This window comes from Scyliorhinus canicula, chromosome 16 (assembly GCF_902713615.1).
Source record: "Scyliorhinus canicula chromosome 16, sScyCan1.1, whole genome shotgun sequence".
Classification (NCBI taxonomy): domain Eukaryota; kingdom Metazoa; phylum Chordata; class Chondrichthyes; order Carcharhiniformes; family Scyliorhinidae; genus Scyliorhinus; species Scyliorhinus canicula.
Genome location: NC_052161.1, coordinates 136051352 through 136063791, shown reverse-complemented (window position 1 = coordinate 136063791; position 12440 = coordinate 136051352). Strand labels below are relative to the sequence as shown.

The window sequence follows — 12440 nt, the reverse complement described above, 5'->3', positions numbered from 1 at the left end:
GGCAATTTATCATGGCCAAACCACCTAACATAATGGTTATTGGATAGGCACATGGAGCACACCAGAATGACAGGGAGTGGGATAGCTTGATTTTGGTTTCGGACAATGCTCGGCACAACAGCGAAGGCCGAAGAGCCTGTTCTGTGCTGTACTGTTCTATGTTCTATGTTTTAACCTGCACATCTTTGGACTGTGGGAGGAAACCGGAGCACCAGGAGTGGTGAATTGAACCTGGGACCCTGGCGCTGTGAAGCCACAGTACTATCCACTTGTGCTACCGTGCTGCCCAATTTCTTTCACCTCTGAGTCAGAGGGATTGACTTTGTACCCAAAGTTAGAGCTAAAGCACGTTATCTCGGATGGTGTTCCAGTGCTTCACCGCTGAAGGAGTGCTGCAGTGTTGAAAGTGCCTGTGTGTAAGATATTGAACCAAGGTCCCACCTGTCTTTTCCAATGGTTCCGTTGGAAGCTAAAGACCTCTTTTGGACTTGGCATTTTTAAAGAGATGGGTGTTGTGCCAGTGTTCTCCTACCATCCTTTCCTCAACTGATACCACAGAAATATTAGATCAGATGGTCACTGTTGTTTGTGGTATGTTCTTGGTTTCCTGATGTAGAACAACTTTTGTTTGCTTGTGTAGCATCCCCAAAGTGCTTTGCATGGCTTTGACATTAAAGTGCACTATATTTTTTTTTAATAAACAATTTTATTGAGGTAGTTTTTGGCTTTATAAACAGTTACAGACATCATCAGAAAGGAAGCAAAAAAGGCAAAAATATGCAAACATCCACGTACTTTCAATACTTCCATCGTAACATATTGCACAAGCCTGCTCCCCTCCCACCGGTACTACCCGCCATATTTTCCCTCCTACTCCACCCCCCCCCTCCACCCCCCCCCCCCCCAACTGTTGGGAATGTTAACCCGTCCAGAAACCTTTTCATCCCCTCCGGTTCTTCCGGCGGCTCCGAAGTATACAGCTTACGATAGAAGTCCCGGAATACCCTATTCAACTCTGCCGGATCCTCCACTTTGCGCCCCCCCTCGTCCCTCACTCTACCTATTTCCCTGGCCGCCTCCCTCCTCCTGAGTTGCTGCGCTAACAGTCTGCTGGCCTTTTCCCCATACTCGTACACCACTCCCCTCGCCTTCCTAAGCTGTTCCACGGCCCTGCTCGTGGATAGTGCCCCCAGTTCCGCCTGTAGTCTCTGCCTCTCCTTGAGTAAAACCTCCCCCAGGGACTCCGCGTGCTCTTAATCTATCCGACCCATTTCCCTGACCAATCTATTCATCTCTGCCTGGTCTGCCTTGGCTCTGTGGGCCCCAATTGAAATCAGCTCCCCCCGCACTACTGCCTTTAGCGCCTCCCACACGGTCGCCGCTGAGACCTCCCCAGTGTCATTCACCTGCAGGTAATTTTTTATACATTTCCGAAGCCTCTCGCAGATCCCCTCCTCCGACAGCAGTCCCACATCTAGCTTCCATTGCGGGCGTTGATAACTCGCTCCCCCGAACTGCAGGTCCACCCAATGCGGGGCATGGTCTGAAATGGTAATTGCTGAGTATTCCGTGTTCTTTACCTCCCCCATACAGTCCCTGCTTAGTACAAAGAAATCTATCCTGGAATATACTTTATGGACGTGCGAGTAAAACGAGTAGCCCCTTCCTGTTGGCTGTCCCTCTCTCCAGGGGTCCACTGCCCCCATTTGCTCCATAAACCCTTTCAGCTCCCTTGCCATTGCTGAGAGTCTACCTGTTCTGGGACACGACCGATCCAAAGTCGGGTCAAGGACCATGTTAAAGTCCCCTCCCATTATTAGCGTGCGAGAATCCAAGTCCGGGATCTTCCCCAGCACTCTTTTAATGAAGTCCACGTCATCCCAGTTCGGGGCATATATATTCACCAGCACCACTCTTCTCCCCTCCAGTCTGCCCCGTACCATCAGGTATCTGCCCCCCCTGTCTGCGGATATGCCCTCTGCCTCAAATTGCACGCGCTTGTTGATCATGATTGCCACCCCCCTGGACTTCGAGTCCAAGTCCGAGTGGAAGACCTGGCTAATCCAGCCCTTCCTTAGCCTGGTCTGGTCTGACACTTTCAGATGTGTCTCCTGCAACATAATTACGTCCGCCCTCAGGGCCCGCAAGTGCGCGAACACCTGCGCCCTCTTAACCGGCCCATTCAGTCCCTTGACATTCCAGGTGATCAGCCTGGTCGGGGGGCACATCCCACCCCCCCCACCCCGCCGGTCAGCCATAGCCTTTCTCGGGCCGGCACCTGACCCGTGCGTCGCGCCATTCCTGGCCCGCCCTTTGGCTGCCTCCACCCTCGACCTCCTTTCCAGTGCCTATTTCAAGTCCCTCTCCCGTCAGCAGAACAACCCCCCCCTCCCCTAACCCCACCCCCCGATACCCCCACCCCTGCCATCTACTGGCTGTAACTTCCCCCCCCATCTGACTTCCTTGACTAGCCAATCTGCTAGCCCGGTGACTCAGCACTCCGGCGCCTTCCTGTCCCATTCCCCTTGTTTCCCCGTCCTCCTCCCCACCCACTGGGGCAAGCCGGCTCCAGTGTCTTCCGCGAGCTGCACAAAAAGCACAAACCAGCCCAAACAGGAAAAAAAAAAGAGAAAAACCACAGAAAAAAAGAGAAAAAGCACATAAATGTCCATGAACAAAGGAAAGAGTCTCAAATGTTCCGCTTGGCCCCCTTGGCCCAACAAACCGTTGAGCAGCAGTCCAGGCACATTCGGCGTTCCTTCCCACAGAAATCCTCGGGCCCTAACTCGCGTCCTTGGGGCCTCCTTTCGGGACCAGCCCCAGGTCCCTCACAAAATCCATCGCTTCTTCGGGCTCGGAGAAGTAATGGTGTTGACCCTGGTGCGTGACCCATAGCCGAGCTGGGAACAGCAGACCAAACTTCACGTGCTTCTTGAACAGCACCTCCTTGACATTCTTAAAGGCTGCTCGCCGCCGAGCCACCTCCTGGCTTAGGTCCTGATAAACGCGGAGAGCACTGTTGTTCCACGTGCTGCTCCTGGCGCTCTTTGCCCACGAACCTGTGGAACCTAATCACCATCGGGCGGGGGGGGGGGGGGGGCGCCCGGCCGCCCCTGCCTTGCCTGCACTCTGTGTGCCCCCTCCAGCTCCAGCGGTCGCGGAAAGGCTTCGGCCCCCATCAGCTGCTTCAGCAGGTCTGCTACAAACGCTGCAGCATCCGCTCCCTCAGCTCCCTCCGGGAGGCCGACCATCCTCAAGATTGTTCCTGCGGACTCTATTCTCCAGCTCCTCCACTCTGTCCAGCAGTCTTCTCTGCCGCTCTTTCAGGCCGTCCACTTCTAGCGCTGCAACCGTTTGCGCATCCGCCTGCTCCTCCACTGCCTCTCCCAGCTCCTTAACTTTAGCATCCTGGGCGTCCAGCCTCTGATTCAGCTGATCCACCGCTTTCTGGATTGGGTCCAAACTGTCCCGCTTCAGCGCTTCAAAACTGGACTTCATTACCTGGAGCATGTTATCCAGCGCCAGCTGGATTGCTGAGTCCGGGGTCCGTGTGTCCGCCATCTTAGGTCCCAGGTAATTTTCTTCAGGTCCTTGTCTCTGTCCCTTTTTCTCCTTCTTCTTCTGCCTTCTGGAATCCCGCTGTTCCATGTGCCGCAGCCCGCTCCTCAGCACCTTCGCTGCCGCTTTCCTTCGCCCAGCTCCTTGAATTTTACCTCCTGGGCATCTGAAGTGGGTCCAAGCTGTCCCTCCTCAGCAACTCCAAACTTTTTTTTCCCTTTGTCCTGGAGGAAGGAAGGTCCGTGGGTCCGCCATCTTACCCTTCAGGTCAGCTTCCTCGTTGCCTCCGTCTCTCTCTCTTTCTTTCTTCCTCACCTGCTGGCCTCCCACACTTCCATCTGCTGCAGCCCGCTCTCCTCTTCTGTTCCCGGCAGCCTTTTGCCGCCCCCGTGGTCCCGTTATCGCGGGGAATCAGCTGTTCAGCCCCGCTGGAGTGAGAGCCCGCCGAATGTGCGGCTCACTCGTACATCGCCGTCACCGGAAGTCCTAAAGTGCACTATATAAATGCAAAACATTATAGTTTGCAAGTTTTAAATTTTCCCAATTCCAGTTCTGAAACTCATGTTTAAAATGTTGGCTTAAGTACAGCCCAATGAATTGTGCTGTAATCCTGCACTGTTTAAGAAAATAGTTGGAAACATACTTGGTAAGGAGGACAAAGGAAACAAATGAGTGCCCAATTTGGCGATATGCTGTAACAGATTTAAAAAATGACTTGAAGCCCACTACCGCCTCGGCGTCGAGGTCCCAGGTTCGATCCCGGCTCTGGGTCACTGTCCGTGTGGAGTTTGCACATTCTCCCCGTGTCTGCGTGGGTTTCACCCCCACAACCCAAAGATGTGCAGGGTAGGTGGATTGGCCACGCTAAATTGCCCCTTAATTGGCAAAAATGAATCTGGTACTCTTTTAAACAAAAAAATGACTCGAAGCCCACACTTTTGAAAAGACAGCAAAGAAGTAAAGTTTACTTAACTTAAACTCACGGAGATCAAACAGATGAGTTCAACCAGGGTTCCCATTCCTGATCCCCAGCCAATAACTTATTGAATTTGCATATTTCTTCTCTAGTTTTGTTCCTTTCGTCCTCTCATGCCCTCCCCAACCTGATCTATCCAAGACCCACCACCTGCTGCCTTCACCCTATTTCCTCTAATTGCAAAATGCGCAACTTTCCTTTCTGACTCCCATGTTAGTTGAAAATGAAATGAAAATCGCTTATTGTCACGAGTAGGCTTCAAATGAAGTTACTGTGAAAAGCCCCTAGTCACCACATTCCGGCGCCTGTTTGGGGAGGCTGTTACGGGGATCGAACCGTGCTGCTGGCTTGCCTTGGTCTGCTTTCAAAGCCACTGGTTTAGCCCCTTGACATTGGTAACGGTTCTCTCTCCTCAGATACTTTTAACCACTCCTTAAAATCTACTTTCACCACCCCCTCCTCAACAAAACCCTTGACCCTTTCATCCATGCAAACTGCCATCCCATCGTCTACCTCCCTTTCCCCTACAGGCCTTAAAAGGTGACTCCCAAATTTGTACCCATCTTCCCCATATTTGAACCCCTCCAATTAGATTTCACCTCGACTACAGTAATAAAATGGCTCCTATCAGAGTTGCAAATGACATCAAATGTAACTGTTACAAAGGTAAACTGCCCCTCCGTGTCCTTCCCGGCCTGTCTGCAGCCTTTTGTCACAGTTGATCACCTTTCTCCAATGCCTCTCCACTGTCATTCAACTGGGAGAGACAGCACCTGCCTGGTTCCATCTTCATTTATCTAGCATGGCCAAAGAAGCCACCTACAATAACATCCCTTCCTACTCCTGCAATCTTACCTCTGGTGTCCTCTAAGACTTTATTTTTGATTCCCTCCTATTCCTCATTGATATGCTTCCCCTTAGCGACATATGGGTAAATTGCCAAATGCATGCTGATGACAGCCAGCTCTATCTTTACCCCATCTTTTTCAATCTCTCCACTCTGAATTGTCAGACTGTTTGTCCAACATCTAGTACTGGAAGAACAGACCTTTCTTTCTCATCCAAATGTTGGAAGGACTGAAGCCATTACCATTGTTCTTTGCTGCAAACTCTGTTTCCTGACTAAATAAATAATAATCTTTATTAGTGTCACGAGTCAGCTTACATTAACACTGCAGTGAAGTTGCTGTGAAAATCCCCTAGTAGCTCCACATTGGCGCATGTTCGTGTACACAGAGGGAGAATTCAGAATGTCCAATTCATCAAACAAGCGCATCTTTCGGGACTCGTGGGAGGAAACCGTGGCACCCGGCGGAAACCCTTGCAAACACAGGGAGAACGTGCAGACTCCGCACAGACAGTGACCCAAGCTGGGAATCGAACTTGGAACCCTACTGCTGTGAAACAACAGTGCTAACCACAGCTACCGTCCAGTCTAGCGACTCAATGTCTCTTCCAAGAACAGCTCAACGATGCTAGTGTTCAGAATGGACATTTGGATGACGTATTGGAACTCTGCTGACCATTATCATGTGTCACCTTGAGCAACAGTAAAAAGAAACCTACTTCTATTAAAAGTAAATTTACTTGATTGGCAGTCTCGTGCTTTGGGACACCTTGAATAGATGGAAGGCACTGTACAAGTACACATTGTTTGTAACCTGCATTTTTCTGGCTTTCGAGTAATTGCTTTTCCTTTGTTTTGAGAAAATTCCTTTCTTTGTATAAATGGAGGAGTAAATATTTGGTAAGCTTATTTTTTTTCTTTGTGGTTGAAATTATAAGTAATCCTCTGTGAAACTATAGTTCAAAAATAAATTGATTATATATTTCTTGGCTGTGAATTTTACGTCCAAACATTTCTGAATGAATATTTTATAATTTAAATAATTTTGAGCGGTGTAAATCTATTCTGGCAAATGCTGATGCCATGAGAAGAACATCTAAAATCTTCAATAGCTCTGATGAATTGTTGGAACATTTTAGAAGGTTCAGTGGAAGGAAAGAGCAGGAAACAGAATACATCTAAAAGAGAAATCACTGTTGCAGGTAGATCCTTTAAATTTAGGCAGAATTGCACCTCCAGATGCAGAAAGGTTATTGATGCAGTGCACATAAATAGTTTCACTGGTCTCATCAACATTGTTGGAAATACTTTAAAATTTAAAATAAAGATGTGCTTATCTAAAGTTGAATCGGGTTTCTTGAAACCATATTGAGACCCATAGAATATTTTGGAATCTGGTTAACGATTTTCGGTCAAGAAGCTGGAGAAGGCTCTTTTGTAATAAATTATGAATGACATGAGTGTGTGCAGCTCTCATCAGTAATTGAAAGACTTGACCTTTCCGAACAATCCTACATGATTTTCATATCCAAGTATTAGTCTGACTGTAATATGTTTAAGTGTATGTTTAGCTTTGTGGTTAACTTGCTAGTAATACAATGCAAACCAAGATGCTGTATACTTTGGCCTATCAGTTTAATTAAATTGATTAGTCTTCATTAACTATTATTTTCTTGTAGCATGTTATGGAAACTGTCAATTACTTGCGGTTGATTTTCTGTTGTTCCTTCAGAAGTTATATCCTTTGTAAAGAACTGTTTATCCTAGCCCCGGTTTCTCATGAACAGATAGCGATAATTTTCTGGATAGAGTTGTAGTTTAAAAAATCTACCATTTTGCTTAAAGTTTGGATTTCAGTTGTACTTGCTGTGCTTCTACCTGTGAAATGTATTTAGCATATTATCTTTAATTTATACTTAACTGCAAAGAAGAGAACAATAGTAAGTCAGAACAAATCCCTTGTTTAAATGTTGATCTCAGCAAATTGTGATGTATAAAGAAAATAAATCAAATTTATTGTTTGTCAAAAACTGACTTTCATTTGGGTTCAAATTTTGAGAATGAATCCAAAACGGGAATGCTTGGGGTTGTGTGCAATTGCAGCTTTATGTTTTCAGTGCACACTTTAATCAGTTAATAGCATTCTTGTTTCTGAGGAAGTTTATAATTTTGAATTAGTTATTTGGCGGCTACCTCTGTAGTTTGTCACTTTTTCAAATGCTGCCTGTAAGACTGAGGTTTACTCATGTTTCTTTTTAAAATGGCATGCCTGATTTTAACCTTTTAATATAACTCATTTTGACATTGCCCCTTAAACAATAATCTTAAAGAAACCGTGAACAATTAAAACTCCAATTAGAGATGACTGGGTATCATTTAGGATTACAAGTTAACAAAGAAGCAATGATTTAAAACCAGAAAAGGAGCAAAAACAGAATAGGATTCATGAGTGCTTGTATCAATTTGACATATTAAACAAATTAGACACGTTGACATTCTCAAACCATAACATAATTGAAAATGGGGTGAATTCTATTCTTGAGTATTTTGTAAAGATCAAAATGTTGGAAGGGGGAAAAGTGTTTTTGAAGCTTGTTAAAGGTTTTGAGTCAAAACCAACTTCCCAAAATAATTTCTAAATGGATCATTTGTCTACCATCCTAGAGATGGATTTCATTAACTCGCTGTGCATTATTGGCTTCATTGTTATTTTTGGACATGACTTGTGAGTGGGGCAGCACGGTAGCATTGTGGATAGCACAATTGCTTAACAGCTCCAGGGTCCCAGGTTCGATTCCGGCTTGGGTCACTCTCTGTGCGGAGTCTGCACAGCCTCCCCGTGTGTGCGTGGGTTTCCTCCAGGTGCTCCGGTTTCCTCCCACAGTCCAAAGATGTGCAGGTTAGGTGGATTGCCCTTAGTGACCAAAATTGCCCTTAGTTTTGGGTGGGGTTACTGGGTTATGGGGATAGGGTGGAGGTGTTGACCTTGGGTAGGGTGTTCTTTCCAGGAGCCGGTGCAGACTTGATGGGCCGAATGGCCTCCTGCCCTGTAAATTCTATGAAATTCTATGAGAGCTCCTGGGAACTGCGTTTATGCTGATGAGCATTACTGCTGGTCAACTTAAAACCATTTTTGCACAACTTCAACAACTGTCAATGTGTTGAGAGCAGTGATGTAATTTTATGTTTTAAGAAGCACTATCTGTATGGGAAGAGAACAGTGGTCATGAAGCATTGGCCTTTGTGAAGGAGTGGAGCAACGTTGAGAAGTGGTGGAAATGTGCGAGGTTAGGTGTTTGTCTGTATAAAATAGCCTGGATGGAATTGTCTTTGAAATTCCCATTTGAATAACTCTTGTAGTAAACAGGAGCGCATCAAGCGAATATTGCTTCTTGGTCCCTGTCCATTTCTTTGGATTAGGATGTGGAACCACTATCAACAGAACCATCTGTTCTGGGAGGCTGGTTAGATAGTCTGTTCGAGCCCCTCCTGCCATTGCTCACTGTAGCCGGTCACTGTGAATGTATGATTGTGAATGTATGAATTGTAAGGTGAGTTGATCAATGATAAAACCTACATTGTCAAGCCTGTGACATTAGGTTTAATGCTCTGTACCACTGTTCTGATTTAAAGCTACTGTAAGTGGAGTACATTTCATTGATAGTCACTAATTTTGACAAGTGACTCTCTGTTGCTTATATGCACCTCTTTCCCCAAACACACTTCCCACCCGCCACAGTGTGATGTTTGCTCATGTTTTGGTAAGCAGCGCTCCCCTGAAAAATGAAGTGGCCGTAAATGTTTTACCGTTGATATTTGTGGAAGTCTCTTAATAAATCCAAAAGCAAAACCAATCCTGGGAAATTCTCTCATTTAGATAACTTGAGGTTTAGCTATTTTCGATACTGAAAAATTCTCAGCCCTGCTTTAAACTAATTGAGCTTTTTGCATTCTGTGTTGGAGAACTGGAAGAAAATAAATGGCTTTCCATTCAAATCTGTTTTAGCATTGCAGGAGCTTAGCCTTAATGAGTACCTTTTGGTTAAAGTTTGAAAATGAGTGATTAAAAGGTCATTTTAAAAATCTGGCAGAGATTGTACACAAATGTAACTACTCAGTGTGTTTGCACAGCTTGAATAGTGAACTTGAATAGTCAGCAGTCTCCTCCTCCTTGCGACCAATATTGGTTTTGTTCTGAGCCAGGGCTGGAAACTATTTCTAAAAATTATGATTTTATAGAAATGATAGAGACATATTTTTGAAGATTTGTTGACATTTGTTTTCCATGTAGTGGTATCAGTCTGCGTGAGACTGAAGCTCTAAAATGAATTGTTATCACATGCCTTGTTACAGATGTTTTAAAATTGTGTCACAGTGGCTTTGTAATAATCACTGCAAAACTCTGCTCTCCATTACACAGTCTGCATTTATTTTCATGGTTAGATGAGGGGGATTTACTGAAATTAAGCTGCTCAAGAGTTACAAGCAACAACGTTTCAACAATTAAAATAGCAAGTTGTTTTCCAGGTTCAAAAGCAAATTGTGTAATCGTTTGGTACAAATATCCATTACAGAAGCAACATAATTGGCTAATTGGAGGCAGCACTGCCCACTGTCTCAAGGGTGGAGGTTAATGCCACAAGTTTAAATATAGATGGGTTTTCAGGCCCATGTGGTATTGATTATACTCCCTACATCTGCCTTGAAATATTAAATGAAAAGGAGATTACTGTAAATCATTTGGTGAACAAATATTGTGTTATAGCTTTCCACCACTGTTAGTAGTTCATACGAATGGTTCAAATTTTAGATTAATCCCAGTTCCTCAATTTGGTAAAAATGCTTTTAGTGGAAAATTCTTTGTGGACTGTCATTTAGGAACTCAAACATGTAGATAGCATTCTCTTAGAATGCACTAGATCTATCTGATGTATTGAAAACAGATAAACTATTGCATTGTCTGGAATCTCAATCACTGGGAGCAATATAGTTTTTTTGTGCATGCAATTTTCAGGCACACTTAATATGGATTTGTTATTGAACTACTGTTGAAATTAGGACGCTTTGGCGGAAATAAAAAAAAAGCCTTTAAAGGAGTCCCTCAAATTCTATCCCAGCCACAAAATAAAATGGGGTTTTGTTCGACAAGAAGTTGGAGCTTGAACATTGTTTCTAAATTTAGGATGTGTGCATTTGACAGTTACTGTACAACCTGTGGATTGAAGTTTTTAGACGCAACTGTTAGACTTCCTGGACATCTTACAATGAATGCTTGCACACCATCCCCTGAAACAAAATGCATATAATAAGCTGCCAGATGTCTGCATTAGTTCTCATAAAATTCACTTAATGTGGTTGCTGAAAAATAGAGTACACTTTCTTCTAGTTTAGCACATGGGCAAGACTTTTGAATTACTTGAGGAAAATTATATATTTTTATTTGTTAAATACATATTTTCTTTTGCAACTACCTGATTTATGAGGGCTGTTAATAATAATATGCACTTACAAAACACATGACTAACGTACTGGACTAATGTTCTGATCTCGAAGGAATATATGATTGAAAACATGTGATTCTTTAAAAGCTATTGAGTTTTGTGAAGTGCACTCGTGGTACAGGGTTTTTTGAGACTAGGTTGTACAGTAATTTTGTTTGTTTTAACATGATTGATCCTAATAAGCAGTGTGCCCTTTTGCGCTAAGTAATTGTATATTTACTTAAGTTAAGAAAAATACATCTTGATTTTGTTGTTTTTAATTACGTAACTAAATGATCCATTCTGGATTTTACCTTTAATCTCCCATGCATTTTATGAGGTGAAGCCTCCTCAAAGCAATATTTTCCTTTCGTTGGTAAGAATTTGGTCTAATTTTTAAACTGCCTGCATTAAAATATGATTTATAAATATAAAAATTAGACCGTGGAACCAGAGTACATTTTCTAGATGCTGGTTTGAAATTCAAATTGCATGGTATACTGCTCAATAAAACCCTTAGTTCCTGACAGCTGATCAAATTATACCTCTGGGTTGGAGGCATAATACTGTAAAACATACAAACTTCCTGTCACATGTCTGGGAGTCACATTGAAAGCATCACAAAGCCCCAGTGATAATTAGCAGTGGCGTTAGAAGATGCAAACTCTGGTGAAATGCCAGAGGAAAGCTACAAAAAGGTAACATATTGTTTTCTAAACTATGATTCAGAGGGGTGTGTTTTAAAATTGTAACTCTGCCATCGTCTGCCAATATTAACTGGACATTTCGAATTTTTAAGCTTTGTCATACGTTTCCACTCATTCTGTCTTCAGTTATATGATCAGGTCTTCAAAATTGTTTATTTTTTTTGGTGAAGATATTGGAAAAGTCCTGTTCAATGCCTGGCCATGGTGAATTAATTGCATGATGTCCAGACTAAAGAGTACTCTGCAGTTAACTGCGCAAGCTTTAAATGGGAGAGAACATTGACTGACCCATGTTTACTTTTAACACCCCAATAAGGAATTTCAATTCAGCCTAAATGCAAATTAGTTCAGTTGATGAAAAATATGCAAATCCAAATCAACAGACTGCAGCATGTTCAAAACTATTGAAGTATGTAAAAGGCTTTTTATTGAAAAAATAATTTTACACATGTATTCTTAAAATGGAATTGGAAAAAGCGCAAGAAAACATTACAGGTTTATAATCCTGTCTTGTAAAATTTATAAATGTTTATTTGATTTGTTTATGTATTTTCAGTGAAGGGATACTTTTTATGTAAACCATTTCTCCAGCTGTGGCTGGGAGAGTGAGCACATAATCTACAGATGCAAAGGTTGCAAAGGCAACCAGGTGACTTTATCCCTTCTAATTTTCTGTTCTCAAAAACCAAAAGTTACAATAGAAAGAGTTTCACTGATGTTATGATCAGGTGAGGAGGTATCAAATGACTGCCCTCTTTTTCCCCACTCCTTGTTTGATCACAACAGTTTGCTGTTGTTACAACGGACGCTCTTAGCCATTCACCAAGTGTTTAACTGTTTTTGCGCTCTGATCATAAAGGCACACTCAGACA

General features: G+C 43.5%; 1 protein-coding gene across 7 annotated transcripts in view; it reads left to right on the top strand.

The window, feature by feature from the left end:
• Nucleotides 1-12440, top strand: part of rerea (arginine-glutamic acid dipeptide (RE) repeats a) — a 626626-nt gene that overhangs the window by 126701 nt on the left and 487485 nt on the right. Inside the window, exon 1 of one of the 7 annotated variants that reach the window (XM_038773779.1) lies at nt 11543-11559. The exons of the other annotated variants lie outside the window; for them this stretch is intronic. The gene's annotated coding sequence lies outside the window, so the exon portion shown is untranslated. Of the gene's footprint in view, nt 1-11542; nt 11560-12440 lie in introns of those variants that run through there. 7 annotated transcript variants of the gene reach the window in all.